Source organism: Myotis myotis, unplaced genomic scaffold, assembly GCF_014108235.1.
Source record: "Myotis myotis isolate mMyoMyo1 unplaced genomic scaffold, mMyoMyo1.p scaffold_m19_p_4, whole genome shotgun sequence".
Taxonomy (NCBI): Eukaryota; Metazoa; Chordata; class Mammalia; order Chiroptera; family Vespertilionidae; genus Myotis; species Myotis myotis.
Genome location: NW_023416346.1, coordinates 7,099,013 through 7,114,977, shown reverse-complemented (window position 1 = coordinate 7,114,977; position 15,965 = coordinate 7,099,013). Strand labels below are relative to the sequence as shown.

At 42.6% G+C, this 15,965-nt stretch overlaps 1 protein-coding gene across 5 annotated transcripts in view; it reads right to left on the bottom strand.

Moving 5' to 3' along the window:
• Positions 1 to 15,965, bottom strand: part of CLCN5 (chloride voltage-gated channel 5) — a 184,238-nt gene that overhangs the window by 44,218 nt on the left and 124,055 nt on the right. Inside the window, exon 1 of one of the 5 annotated variants that reach the window (XM_036304694.1) lies at positions 1,417 to 1,575. The exons of the other annotated variants lie outside the window; for them this stretch is intronic. The gene's annotated coding sequence lies outside the window, so the exon portion shown is untranslated. Of the gene's footprint in view, positions 1 to 1,416; positions 1,576 to 15,965 lie in introns of those variants that run through there. 5 annotated transcript variants of the gene reach the window in all.

Sequence of the window (15,965 nt, the reverse complement as noted above, 5' to 3'; positions counted from 1 at the left end):
TATGTAAATACTTTATCTTCTTTTCTGGACTAGAAGCTTTTCAAAGGCAGCCCTAGATCTGACTCGTCATTGCCTTCTCCAGCATATAGCATCTGCCCAAGGCTCAATAAATATCAGCTAAACCAAACTTTGTTTGATAAACAGTGGTGATAAGGGAGAAGTAGTCAAACTCAGAAGTTGTACTCATACAAGGGTTACTTAGTACGGCTTAACAAACTTACTCAAAATTATTTCTACAATTCCCTTTTGAAACAATATTTAGCTATTAAACACAAAATGTAAAACAGTACTCAGGTATTTATGTAAATGAACTCTGAGGAAAAATGCAGAGTAATGCCATAATTGAACTCAGACAGCCAGAGCTCACATTTGCAGCATCAACGCTGGCAGATCCAAAGCTTTATCTCTAGACTCTTTGGTGATGAATTCCTCTGCAGAGAAAGTCAAAGTGGGCCTGAACTAACCCCCCACTCCTCCTATCTGCATCCCCATTTTGACTCTAAACTTCTAACAGACAACTTCAGCACTCTGATGGGGTCAATTGGAATTAACACTCAAGCTATATCTGGTTTACAAATTTGAGTCTTCCAAATACCTAATTCAGCATATCTTTCACAAGCAACACACATATTTGAAAGAAAAAACTCTGCAGAATCTAAATCATATTGAAGGTAAGGCTGGGGGTGGTGCTGGACTGGAGGAGGTGAACAAGTTAATCTTAAAACCCCTAATCAAAGTCCTTTCTCTATCTTCCAGCCTACCTGGCTGTAAAATGGTTGTCTGCTGAATCACCAGTCCAGCATTTCCTATCATGTTAGTGGCATACTGATAAAGATCAGTGTTGGTGTGCTGTTTGAGAGCTTAGAGGGAAATAGCCAGCTAGGAAATGAGGGCAGAAAGAGAATAAAGTATGTAGCGGGTGTGTGTGTGGGGGGGGGGGAGAGAGAAGCTGTTTCAATTCTCAAGACAAACGCTTACATGAACACAGGACATCAAAAAATCAGAAATTTACTTTTTAAAGCAGGTTAATGCTTCAATAGAATTTGGTCTGGTTTAAGAGTGTCCCTTTCAGGAGAAATTAAGTAAGGATTTTGTGAAACCGATTTTTAAAAGCAACAGCTATCTAATGTTACACTATTATCAAATAAAGCCCCCCAGCTCAAAGGATATTAAGACAAAATGAAAATCTGCAACAGCTTCCTAAGAGAAATGAAAGAATCCTCTTACATCACTAGGTAACATGAGCACTGCATCATCCTTCTTTGTAGATAGTCTCCTGTTATAAATGCAAATTGTCAGGCAGCTCTAAAAGAGCAGGCAGTCATTAGAATCTGACAACAGACTGCTTGTGATTCTCCAGATTCCCTTCTCCCTGGGGTCACGCTTCTGTCCCTGGCCAGGCTCAAGTCAGCTTACCTTCAATTACGGCTTTCTTTTTTTCTGCCTCAAGGAAGAAATAACCTTGGCAGCCCGCATTTGGTCATTTAGGTTGAGAAGCTTTTACAGAAGGAGCCCCGGTATAAACTGCTTTAGAGGGGCACTTGCTGCTTTCTCTGCCTTTCACAGGAACAAACACCACCTAAAGAACTACCAGTGTTCCCCAGCAGTCAGAGTGTGATGTCACTGTTGGAATCACGTGACCAGACCCTTGGACCAGCCTTGGAGAAAGGAAGATTTTTAACCAAGCACAGAAGCCTTAAAGATGTAGGCTCATAAAACAAATGCCATCAGAGTGGGGGCAGTCAGGGCAGTTCAGAAAACTAGGGTCCATTTCCATCTGATTTATTTCACTTAGTGTAATACTCTCAAGAAAAGACAAAAATCACATGATATTACTTATGTGTAGAATATAAAATAAAACAAAAGAAACAAATAAGTGAACAAACAAAACAAAAACAAACTCATAGATACAGAGAACAGACTGCTGGTTACCAGAGGGGAGGGAGTGGGGAAGGCAAAAATGGGTCAAGAGGGTCAAATATATGGTGATGGATGGAAACTAGGTTTTTAGTGGTGAGCACGCAGTAGGGTATACAGCTATCGAATTATAATGTTGTACACCTGAAACTTTTATAATGTTATAAACCATGTTACCTCAATAAAAAAAATTTAAATGAAAACTGGGGTCCAGACAAGTTTTAGTCTTCAGACCACATTTAGCAGAAAATCCAAGAAGGCAAAGTAGAAATCTCCAAAAGCATTTAGAATTACAGGGATCCTAAGTAAAAAAGGGAGAGAGGCAAATACAGAAAAGGCTTTTTAAAAATGCACTGCATAGCAATAACCCAGATAAAATCTCACAAATATTAACACTGACTGAAAGATCCCAGACCCAAGAGAGTACATAGCATGATTCTTTTCATACAAGCAAAAGCAGGCAAACCTAAATTATATAAGTGATTACATTACAAAGAGAAGCAAGAAAATGATGAAAGTAAAAACAGTGGCTACCCAAAGAAAGAGAGGGGGTTGTCATCTGGATGGAGCACATGGTAAGGGTGGAGCTTCTGAAATGCTTGTAAATTTTTCTTTTTTTTTTTTAAGTTGACAACATTTATTGAGTGACTTCTATCATGTATTATGTTAGCAGTTACATATAGCAGTTACTTAACATATTCTCTTCATCCATTTAATCAACAAACATTACGTAACTTATAGCCAGTCTGTGGCCAAACTGAAATTTTTTCATGTTGGCTATTATCATTTCTAAAAATTTATCTTTATTGTTGAAAGTATTGCAGATGTCCCCTTTTCCCCCCATTGACCTCCCTTCTCCCCACTCACAACCCCTCCCCAGGCCTTCATCCCACTATTTTCTTTGTCCATGGGTTATATGTATATGCATATTAGTTCTTTGGTTGATCTCTTCTCTCCCCACTTCCCTCTGAGGATCCTCAGTCTGATGCATGCTTCCATGTCTCTGGATCTATTTTGTTTGTCAGTTTATTTTGTTCAATAGATTTCACATATGAGTGAGATCCTGTGATACTTATCTTTCTCTGACTGGCTTATTTCACTCAGCATAATACTCTCCAGGTCCCTCGATGCTGTCTTAAAGGGTAAGAGATCCCTCTTTTTTATAGCTGCATAGTATTCCATTGATCTGAGCAGTGATTACCTGAGTGCTGATATTACAATTATTCTTTAAACTGTACACATACGTTTTATGCCTTTCTATGTAAACGTTCTAATTAGAGAAAAATTAAAAAATAAAAAACAAACTGCACATGAACTAACTATGCAAGGTCAGTTATTTAAAAGTATCTTATAACTCTGAGCCCTAGCTGGTTTGGATCAGTGGATAGAGCGTGACCAGAGCCTGTGGACTGAAGGGTCCCAGGTTCGATTTCGGTCAAGGGCACATGACCTGGTTACGGGCTTGATCCCCAGTACGGGGTGTGCAGGAGGCAGCCGATCAATGATTCTCTGTCATCACTGATGTTTCTCTCTCCCTTTCTCTTCCTCTCTGAAACCAATAAAAACATATTTAAAATAAAATAAAATAAAATAAAATCACCTAACAACTTTGAAAACCCAGAATACAGTTAAGAAAATGAGTTGTTCCTTAGTATTAGTGCTCTAGCCAGAAAGAAACATAAAATTAGATCTCATTAATCCAAATTGGGTAAAAGTAGCTATTTTAGCCATGAAAACGAATTCACTAATACCTGTGCACTATTTTAAAGACTTTCCCACCCAAGCTGGTTTGGCTCAAAGGATAGAGCAATTGGCCTGTGGACCAAAGGGTCCCGGGTTCGATTCTGGTCAAGGGCACATACCTTGGTTGCAGGCTCCTCCCCAGCCTTGGCCCTGGTTGGGGCTCGTGCAGGAGGCAACCAGTCAATATGTTTCTCTCACATAGATATTTCTCTCTGTCTTTCCCTCTCTCTTCCACTCTCCCTAAAAATCAATAGGAAAATATCCTCACGTGAGAAGTAACAAAAAAGAGGGGTAAAAAAAAAAAAAAAGAAAAGAAAAGAAAGGCTTTCCCTTCGTTGGCCCTATTCTGAGAGCTATTTTTAAGCAGGTCTTCATTAATTGTACAATAAGGCCAGGCCAGTAAAGAAGAATCAAATTGCCATTTCCCAACTTCCTAAGTGAATCCATAGGATGACCACTGTTAAACATTAATCCAATTACCGTGCTCCAATAATCAAACCTAAATGGAGGGCTTTAAAATGCGGGGTTACTCTAATCAATTCTTAAGGCCTAATACATCCTGAAAAGTTAATACAACAAAACCTTATGATATGTAAGGAACTTCAGGAAACCTATATCCTCTAAGTCTCATCCATCATTATTATAACATCTCAGTTTCTTGTTTTTAATATATTTTTATTGACTTCAGAGAGGAAAGGGGAAGGATAGATGGAAACATCAATTGAGAGAGAATCATTGATCAGCTGCATCCTAAATACCTATCCCCCAACACACACACACACACACACACACACACACACACACTGGGGATTGAGCCCACAACCCATGTGCCTTGACCATGGAATCGAACAGTGACCTCCTGGTTCATAGGTGGATGCTCAACCACACACCAGCTGGGCCACATCTCAGTTTCTTGATGAATTAATCTAGCATGACTAAGAAGAATTAAAATTAAATAGCAGCCCTAACCAGTTTGGCTCAGTGGGTAGAGCGTCGGCCTGCAGACTGAAGGGTCCCAGGTTCGATTCCAGTCAAGGGCATGTACCTTGGTTGCAGGCACATCCCCAGTAGGGCGTGTGCAGGAGGCAGCTGATCGATGTTTCTCTCTCATCGATGTTTCTAACTCTCTATCCCTCTCCCTTCCTCTCTGTAAAAAATCAATAAAATATATTTTTTAAAAATTAAATTAAATAGCAACTGATGGTATTGTGGCAATGAACTACAAAGCTTAAAAAGCAAAGCTATTTGTGGCCCAAGTGGGACTGTCTTATACAATTACACTTTTAGAAAAGTATATATGTATATATATCTTACTTAAGGAGGATGGCATGCCCAACCTCACAATCCTCCTTCAAGGTCATTCTTTATTAAGTAGGATTCTACCTGTAGTATTTAAAAACCACTACAGAAATCACTTATATTATCTAATAAGACTTGCATTACCTTATATTAGACTATAAGATGCTATTTGTTATGGTACCTAAAAAATGCTCTTCAACATATAGTGACTGGATTGCTTAACTAGTACCATGTTACTAACTTTTGATGAAAGAACATGTGTTTTTCAAATGCTACATCAGTGCTTCTAGGGCAAGGACTTTTTGTTCCATGTAAATTCACTTCCTTTGAAAACTAGAAGGCTGGTAGCTATGATGCAGTCCTCATTCTAAAATGGAGTTTAATTACAATTCAGATAGCCTGGCCAGCATGTCTCAGTGGTTGTCAACTTATGAACCAGGAGGTTACGGTTCAATCCCCAGTCAGGGCACATGCACAGGTTGTGGGCTCAATCCCTAGTGTGGGGCATGCAGGAGGCAGCTGTTATAATTCTTTCTCATCATTGATGTTTCTATCTCTCTCTCCTTTCTTCAAATCAATAAAATATATTTAAAAAACACACAAAACAATTCAGATAACTGAAGAACTTGTATATATATATTAGGGGCCTGGCGCACAAAATTCGTGCACTGGGGGGGGGGGGTCCCTCAGCCCAACCTGCCCCCTCTCACATACTGGGAGCCCTCAGGGGATGTCCTACTGACGGCTTAGGCCCGCTCCCTGCTCCCCTTGGGAATAGGGCCTAAGCCGCAGTCTAGCCTCCCTTTGTGGGAGGCGACCGGGCTGATCAGGGAATGACACCAGCCCCATCACCCCGCTGCTGCAGTCACTGCCAGTCACTGCAGCCACCAAGATTTTTTCATCAACACAGACTCCAGTCCCTTCACCATGAAAAAATGACAACTTTCTTTAGGCATTTTCAAGATGTGTCTTTCATAGGATATGACATTTCTTTATTATTTTTTTTAGCCTCACCTGAGGCTATGTTTCCATTGATTTTTAGAGAATGTGGAAGAGAAAGGGAAAGACAGAGAGAAACATCAAAGTGAGAGGAACACTTTGATTGGTTGCCTCCTACATGAGTCCTGACCTGGGCCCTGGCCAGGAAGGAGCCTGCAACCTAGGTACATGTCCTTGGTCAGAATTGAACCCAGACCCTGTGGTCAGGAGGCCGAGGCTCTATCCACTGAGCCAAACCGGCTAGGGCAGGATTTGACATTTCTTAGCCCTCCAGCAGCGGACCTTTGTTTTTTTTGCCAGGAGTGTGGTGGAAAACCCTAGGTCACCTTTTTGGATTCTTATTACCCAAGTTACTAAGAATATTACCAGTGGCATACAGGGAGCTTAGCAAATGAGTGGTCAGAAAAGGTGTTTCCTCTATAGTTCACACCGATTGCTGGCTTAGCCCCCAGCCCCCAGGCCTAAAGCCTCAGCCAGAGGCGTTGACCCCCATCACCCTCCGATTGCAGGATAGGCCCCTCGCCCAGGCCTGACACCACTGGCTGAGGTGTCTGTCCTGGGCAGGGGACCCCCATCTCCCTCCGATCCCCGGACTGGCCCCTCGCGCAGCCTGGCACCTCTGGCCAAGGCATCTGTCCTGGGCAGGGGACCCTCATCTCCCTCCAATTACCAGGTCCACTCCCCGCCCAGGCCTGACACCTCTAGCCCAGGCTTCAGCCCTGGGCAGGGGACCCCATCTCCCCCCGATCGCTGGCCCACCCTTGCCCAGGAGCCCCCTGGCTCAGGCCCTTCCTACACTGCCCAGGGCCCACACAGGGCCTACCTCAGAGTGACTTGGGTGCCAATGATGTTCCCGGGACCCAGGCCGGTGGGCACCTATGTATGCAAATTAGCTGCCATCTTTGTTGGGTTAATTTGCATACTCATCCGATTGGCTGGTGAGCATAGTGGAGTGACACCAATTTGCATGTTTCTCTTTTATTAGTGTAGAGATGGCCTATCTAATAATAGAGAAACATGGCAATTAACCACAACTTCGCTACCCGTCCCATTGGCTAATCAGCGAGATATGCAAATTAACTGCCAGCCAAGATGGCGGCCGGCAGCCAGGCAGCTGAAGCGAACATGAACATGAGGCTTGCTTACTCCAGTGATGGAGGAAGTCAACATTCCCCGCCTGCCGCAACTCAGCTCTGAGCTCCAGATGACACAATGTTGCAATTATAGAACCTAAACAAACCCCAGAAACCTGCTTTCAGCCAGCGTGGCCTCAGAGCTTAGAGCGGCCAGTGATGGCAACAGAGTTTCAATTATAGAATCTAAACAAACCCAGGTACCTGCTTTCAGCCGGCAATGGCCTCTGAGCTGGAGCCTGCTCTCAGCTCCAGTGACAGCTATAGAAGGTAAATTAATCCCAGAATTAAAAAAAGAAAGAAAAAAGGAGAGGCTGGGAGCTTCAGTCACCCACCAGCCTGAAAACAGCCCTCAGCCCCTCACCCAGACTGGCCAGGCACCCCAGTGGGGACCCCCACCCTGAAGGAGGTGTGACCAGCTGCAAACAGCCATCATCCCATCATCCAGGCTGGCCAAGCACCCAAGCAGGACCCCCACCCTGATCCGGGACACCCTTCAGGGCAAACCAGCCAGCCCCCACCCGTGCATCAGGCCTCTATCCTATATAGTAAACGGGTAATATGGAAACTGACCCTAACAGCAGAAGGACTGGGAATGACTGATCACTATGACACACACTGACCACCAGGAGGCAGACGCTCAATGCAGAAGCTACCCTCTGGTGGTCAGGGTGCTCTCACATGGGAGGAGCTCTGCTCAGCCACAAGCCAGGCTGATGGCTGCTAGTACAGCGGTGGTGGTGGGAGCCTCTCCTGCCTCCTCAGCAGCGCTAAGGATGTCTGACTGCAGTTTAGGCCTGCTCCCCGCTGGCAAGTGGACATCCCCCGAGGGCTGCTGGGCTACCAGAGGGATGTCTGATTGCCATTTTAGGCCCAATCCCCTGGGGAGTGGTCCTAAGCCAGCAGGTGGTCATCCCCCGAGGGGTCCCAAACTGAGAGAGGGTGCAGGCCGGGCTGAGGGACCCTCTATCCCCCCCGAGTGCACAAATTTTTGTGCACCAGCCTCTAGTGTGTGTATATACATATATATACTAGAGGCCCGGTGCACAAAAATTTGTGCACTTGGGGAGGAAAGGGGGGTCCCTCAGCCCGGCCTGTGCCCTCTCGCAGTCTGGGACCCCTCGGGAGATAACGACCTGCTGGCTTAGGCCTGCTCCTGGGTGGCAGAGGACAGGCCCAATCCCTAGGTGCAGCCCCTGGTCGGGCTCAGAGCAGGCCGATTGGGGAGTTGGGGCGCTGCCCCCTGTCATGCACAGAGCAGGGCAGATTGGGAGGTTGCAATGCCACCCTCAGTCATGCTCAGGGTAGGGCCGATTGGGGGGTTGGGGCACCGCCCCCTGTCATACTCAAGGCAGAGTCGATAGGGAGGTTGTGGCACCACCCCCTATCACGCACAGAGCAGGGCTGATCAGGGGGTTGGGGCGCTGCCCCCTGACACGCACAGAGCAGGGCCCATCAGGGGGGTTGGGGCTCCGTACCCTGTCACGCACAGAGCAGGGCCCATCAGGGGTTTGGGGAGCTCCCCCATATCAGGCACAGAGCAGGGCTGATCAGGAGGTTGGGGCACCTTCCCCTGTCAGGAACAGAGCAGGGCTGATAGGGAGGTTGTGACCCCACCCCCTGTCACACACAGAGCTGCAGGGCTATCAGGGGGGTTGGGCGCTGCCCCCTGTCACGCTGATCCTGGTGCCGGGAGGCCTCTCAGCTCCGCTGATCCCAGTGCTGGGAGGCATATTAGCCTTTTACTATATAGGGTAGAGGCCTGGTGCACGTGTGGGGGCCGGCTGGTTTGCCCTGAGGGTGTCCTGGATCAGGGTGGGGGTCCCCACTGGGGTGCCTGGCCAGCCTGGATGAGGGGATGATGGCTGTTTGCAGCTGGTCACACACCCTTCAGGGTGGGGGTCCCCACTGGGGTGCCTGGCCAGCCTGGGTGAGGGGATGATGGCTGTTTGCAGCTGGTCACACACCCTTCAGGGTGGGGGTCCCCACTGGGGTGCCTGGCCAGTCTGGGTGAGGGGCTGAGGGCTGTTTTCAGGCTGGCGGGTGATGGAAGCTCCCAACCGCTCCTTTTTTTCTTTTCTTTTTTTTTCTGGGCCAGCTTTAGCTCTGAGGCTCCAGCTCTTAGGCCTCCGCTCCTGAAAGCAGGTATCTGGTTTGTTTAGGTTCTATAATCGAAACTCTGTATCAACTCCAGCTCTGAGATCCCAGCTCGCTGAAAGCTGGTTTCTGGGGTTTTGTTTAGCTTCTATATTTGTTACAATGTTTCTTAAACTGCAGGCTCAGAGGCCAGCAAGGCAGGCGGGGAACGTTGGAGTCCTCCTTTTCTGAAGCAAGGAAGCCTCATGTTAGTTTCAAGCTGCCTGGCTGCCGGCTGCCATCTTGGCTGTCAGTTAATTTGCATATCTCGCTGATTAGCCAATGGGAAGGGTAGCAGTTGTACGCCAATTACCATGTTTCTTTTTTATTAGATAGAATATATATATATATATATATATATATATATATATATATATATCATGGACACAGACAATAGGGTGGTGAAGGCCTGGGGTGGGGAGCTGTGGGCTAGAAGGGGTCAACGGGTAAAAGGGAGACATCTGTAATACTTTCAACAATAAAGATAAAATTAAAAAAAAGAAATGAGGCGCTGATATTCAAAGTTTAATATTATATTTATTTTACTCTTTCCTATCTCACCCCCAATTCAGTCTCTGCCACACTTGTGATCTCTAGTATATGTTCATTATACAGACTGCCAGATGTAGGTCAATTGAAATTATTGTGAAAATAAAAAAAGAAATGCTTACCAATTATTAATGCATCCTATGCTAGAAAAACAATAATATAGTTAATATTTGAGGACAAGCAGTTATCTTTCTGAAACACAGATCTGATCCGATCATTTTCTGATTTCCCAAATGTGAGTGACTCTGACAGCAATCTTTCATTTTATTTGTGTGTGTGTGTGTGTGTGTGTGTGAGAAAGAGAGAGAGAGAGAGAGAGAGAGAGAGAGAGAGAGAGAGAGATTTGTTGTTCCACTTATGTATGCATTCATTAGTTGCTTCTTGTTTGTGACCTGACTGGGGTTAGAACCTGAAACATTGGCATATCAGGATGATACTCTAACCAAATGAGCTACCCAGACAGGGCCTCCTACAGGAATATTTTAAAACTTTCAGCATACAGGGGGAGGGGTAAAAAAAAAAACTTCCTGCATATAGCCCTAGACAGTTTAGCTCAGTGGATAGAGCATCGGACTGCAGACTAAAGGGTCCCAGGTTCAATCTGGTCAAGGGCACATACCTGTGGACTCAATTCACAACAGGGGACTGAATAGCGGGCAGCCAATCAATAATCCTCTTTCATCATTGTTTCTATCTCCCTCTCCCTTCCTCTCTGAAATCACTAAAAAAATATATATTTTAATTTAAAAAAATAAATTTTCAGCATATGAAGACCACTTAATGGGCACTTGACACAAGTGTGGACCAGGATTTTTAAAATATCTATCATAATGTTTAGAATGGGAAAAATAAAATATTTTAAAATGTATAATGATAATGATGACAATGATATTACTACTATTTTAGGTTTCATCAATGAGAGGGATTAAATTACTGGCATTCTTTCATGGAGGTATCTATAATATCTGTCTTGATGACAAAATAGCTTTAGCTGTGGGTCATAGTCTACACATTCCATTGTTTTCCTTTTTTTAGAATTTTCATATTTAGTAAAAAGAAAGGGTAAATTCATAAGACTTAGCTGTCAAGAATGGTAGCAGAAATTACCTACCCATTCAGAACCAACTACTAAAGTAGAAAGAAAGTAATGCAATACAAAAGCCTTTTCAAGAAATGGTGTATTGCCCAGCCAGCATGGCTCAGTGGTTGAGCATTGACCTATGAACCAGGAGGCCACTGTTTGTTTGATTCCTGGTCAGGGCACATGCCTGGGTTGCAGGCTCGATCCCCAGTGTGGGGCATGCAGGAGGCAGCTGATCAATGATTCTCTCTCATCGTTGATGTTTCTCTCTCTCCCTTCCTTTCTGAAATCAATAAAAGTATATTTAAAAGAAAAAAAAGAAAGAAAAGAACAGAAAAGAACGGAAAGGAAAGGAAAGGAAAGGAAAGGAAAGGAAAGGAAAGGAAAGGAAAGGAAAGGAAAGGAAAGGAAAGGAAGGAAAGGAAAGGAAAAGAAAGGAGAGGAAAGGAAAAGGAAAGGAAAGGAAAGGAAAAGGAAAGGAAAGGAAAGGAGAAGAAAAGAAAAGAAAAGAAAAGAAAAGAAAAGAAAAGAAAAGAAAAGAAAAGAAAAGAGAAGAGAATGATCTGATCCGATCATTTTCTGATTTCCCAAATGTGAGTGACTCTGACAGCAATCTTTCATTTTATTTGTGTGTGTGTGTGTGTGTGTGTGTGTGTGTGTGTGTGTGTGAGAGAGAGAGAGAGAGAGAGAGAGAGAGAGAGAGAGAGATTTGTTGTTCCACTTATGTATGCATTCATTAGTTGCATAGAGAAGAAGAAAAGAAAAGAAAAGAAAAGAAAAGAAAAGAAAAGAAAAGAAAAGAAAAGAAAAGAAAAGAAAAGAAAAAAAGTATATTAAGAGTTAAGCTTCTGCCCTGGCTGGTGTGGTTCAGTTGGTTGAGCATTGTTCCATGCACCAAAAGGTTGCTGGTTCCCAGGTTGTGGGTTTGATCCCTGGTTGGGGTGAGTGCAGGAGATGTTTTTCTCTCTTTCCCTTTCCCTTACTCTCTCTTTCTAAAAAAATAAATAGAAACATATTTTTTAAAAGAGTCAAACTTCTGGTGTATAAAAATACTCTGCCAAGGAAGGTAGAGAAAAATTATGCAACAAACCTAAAGGTCAAATTTAGGTACTTAGATAAGTCTAGATTTTTGTCTCTATACCAAAAAAATTAAAATTTAACTCAAGTTTTGAAGGCATAGTGTGCCCTAAATTTACATAAAATAATCCACTGCTCTAACAGAAAAATGATTCAAGTACAATTAGATGTCAACTTGACTAAAAGAAGAAAAGTCCTCAAAAGATTAATTTGCATTACTTGAGTCCTTAGTGGGGGAGTAGAAGTATGGCGGGGAGGGGGCGGGGGAGAGGAAGAAACATTGAAACAGCTTTCCCAGAAGGATAGTCTCTTAGGTCTAAAAACTTAACAATGGGTCTTTAGAAACACAGTGCTTGAATGAGGAGGCATATAAATGAATGCATTTAGCTCCTTTCCCTTCATGGAAACCACTTTCTAATTTTTTCCTAAAAATCACATGATGCTTAAAACTAGAAAACCCCTTCAGATACAAGAAAGTAAATTGCTACTTGAGAATAATGTTTCTTTTAATCCCTAACCAATATGCCATTAGAAATTTACCTGGGGGCTGAACAGTAACTGATTAAATGAACTAGTTAAACTCTAACAAAAACACAAGGGGAAAGAGGATAGAAAGAAACCTCATGCACCAACCCTGAAGCCCTGCTTTAGTAATATCAAAGTTGCATGAGGGTGCACTTATTAGCAGCAGCCTAAAGAAAGAAATAAGTATTCAAAGAAATGGGCAGGGCTAGTGGTATGTATCATACAACTTTAAATAGTTTAATTTTTAATGTATTTCAGTTTTTACAGGGGTATATTGTATTTTTGCAAGATTGGAACCACATCTACACCAAACCGAAAAAAAAAAAAAATCAACACTCTACCTAGCACACATCAGCAGATATTCATCCTGGGGTAATTTACATTTTACCTTTATTCTATAGCAAGTATTCAAGTACTAAGAGCCTACTATATGCCATTTTTTATTTTCATACCTGCTCTCCCTTCCCTTATTTATTGGTTCATGCATTCGAGAGCTCCCCATAAGTCACAAACCCTTTCACATTCCATTCACCTCTATATTTGAGAATATATAATAGCTGAAGTCCCAATAATTAATCAACATTTTTGGGATCTTTCTATCAATGTGTGCCTCCATTTTGCTTTCCCACTTACCCAAACCCAGTGTCTGAAAGACAAATGTTGGTGGAGTAGCCCTCCCAACTGAGCACTGGATAGTATCATAAGACCATGTTATACTTTACTATACTACCTTAGTTTGGTCCCTGGAACACTTATTCAGGGCAACTATTCCATTGGTACACATCTGTACAGCCATGTTGGTTATTAAATATTGAAATACCTCTGTAGCTATAGATAAATAACCACTCTTCCCCGAGGACTCTCCTACCCTCCAACTGTTCCCTAGTTGGCTCCTGAATGTTCTCATGATGCAGCAGTTGGAACACCAAGAGGATTCAGGATACTGCTCAGCCCTATGTCTTACATCCAAGTCTACGTTGTTTTGAGTTTCCCCAAGCATTCATTTCATGTAGGGACTGACTGTTGTGGTTCCTGCTCACAGCAGGTTAAAACTTAAAGTCTAAGAGGCAGGAAGGACAACAAAGAGGAAAAGCTCTATCCTAACTCTGCTGAAAGCGAGACAATAAAAAGGGTGATGACAGGTGTGAATAACAGTACTGCAGAAACTACAACCAAATTTCTGATGTTTACTATTGAGATGAAATTTGAGAGCTACAGAAGTATAAAAGAAGGAGGTGAATGGCAGAAAGAGATGGAGAAAAGACTTTAAAGACAAGCATGAGTCTAGATTCTAACACCACCTTCTGACTCTTTGTTTCCTGTTGGATACAGCTCTATCCCCACTGGGTTGTAGTCATTTGCTTGGTGTGTATCTGCTATGTTTCCTACTCCCAGTATCTGCTCTAATCTGGAAGTTCCTGACCCAATCCATTTTCATTACCAGTCGAGCCAGGGTGCTAACTGCCAGAATTACCATACTTAGAAAAACTGCATGAGGGTTATGGCTTGGTATCTGAAGGCTCCCACTGGACTACAATGCCACAGAAATCTATAGAGAACTGGAAGTAAAGGGACTGGGTTTGATAGAGCTGCTGAACAGGTTGTCCATGTAAAGAAAATAGCCCTCGCCCTAACCAGTTTGGCTCAGTGGATAGAGTATTGGCCTGCAGACTGAAGGGTCCTGGGTTCGATTCCAGTCAAGGGCACATGCCCAGGTTGTGGGCTCCATCCCCAGTGGGGGGCGTACAGGAGGTAGCCAATCAATGATTCTCTCTCATCATTGATGTTTCTCTCTCTCCCTCTCCCTTCCTCTGAAATCAATAAACATATATTTTAAAAAAGAAAAGAAAATAGCCCCCTGCTCCATTACTTTCTCTTCATTCCTTCCTTATCAAATTTACATGTTTATGGGATTGAAAACAGGATTCGGGAGTGTAAGGGGTAGGAAGACACTCCCTTAAAATGTACATTACATTCCACAGTGTTGGGAAACCCTTTGGTTAGCATGATTTTGTTTAATTACTTGTAATTATTGTTTTAGATGCAGCAATTGTCCAGTTCTTTCATACTAAGTCTCCACTGGTTTCTTTCTATTAATCTCAAAAAAAGTTGGGGACAAGAGATTAGCCATTATTCTTTGGTGGGGAAAAAAAACTTCAAGAGAGGTACCAATTAAGAGATTCTTATTGAATTCATGGGAATAGTGTGCTGTCATGGACAGAAAATGAGTTAAAAACATATTCATATGAAATCTAGGAACTGCTCTGAAAGAAACACTTATACCTATGCACACCAATGTATGCATGTTATTCATCGAAGCACTGTTAGTAGTAGCAAAAACCTGGAAATAATGAAAGAGTCCAGTGATGGGGGAATAAAGCAAGGGAAGAAGTAGACTGATGAGTACTGAAATAGGAAAATCCCACAAACATATGTGAAGAAAAACAAGTTAAAAAATAATAAGTAGGATATGTTTTAAAAATAAATATCTGTGTGTTTACTGGATAGAAAATGAATTGAAAGAGGCATATTAAATTATTTTGAGCGGTTATCTCTGGAGAGGGTTAAATTTTATATAAATGTGTATTATTTTAGTCTTTCTAGTGAGGTGTATTTATGTGTTATATAAGTGGTTTTAAAAAGGAAAAAACAATGATAACACAGCTAGAAGAGTAGAAATGGGACAATGCAAAGGGCAGACTTCCATTCTGAGTAGACTAAATACTTAGGTATTTAGAAACAAAGCAGATGACAGTTTCTGGAAAACACCAAGAGGAAGATGGCTTACTGAGTTTTTCAATGAAAGTCGATGGGAAGAAAGTGTTCCTAATCAGACCTATTGTCCAGCAGTGAGAAGATAAGAATTTTAACCCTAGCTATACAACTCACTACAAGTGTCATGTTAGGCAATTGACTAAATTTCTGTGGATTTCAAGTTCCTTGTCTGTAAAATAAGGGGGTGATTAGCACGTATGATTTTTAAAGTCTTTTCCAACTCTCATTTTAGCAATGATTTTTTGGTCATTCATACATTGTGCTGAATAACTTGAGTAGATCTTACTTTGAGGAATTCTAAGTGGTATTTTGATTTCATAGTTATCTGAGAACACTCCTGGCAAGATCATAAAATGCACTCCCAATCTTTAAAAAAGAAAAGTAAGACTCAGCTCATCAATAAAGTACAGGACAACCTGGGACCCAATGCTTCTGACATATTGTCAACTAGAGCTATGCCAATATAGATACAGTATCCTTGGAGTATTTGCTAGCCATGTACCCCAGAAACATCCAACCAACACACACTCCATAATATTATAGCAACCCTTTCCTCTAACCCAGGGATGGGGAACCTTTCTTCTGCCAAGGACCATTTGGGTATTTATAGCATCATTCGTGGGCCACACAAAATTATCACCTTAAAAATTAGCCTGCTATATTTGTCAAACATTTTTTTTTATTTTTGTCAAACATTTAATTAACTTACCTGTAATGCCTTGGCAGGGCCA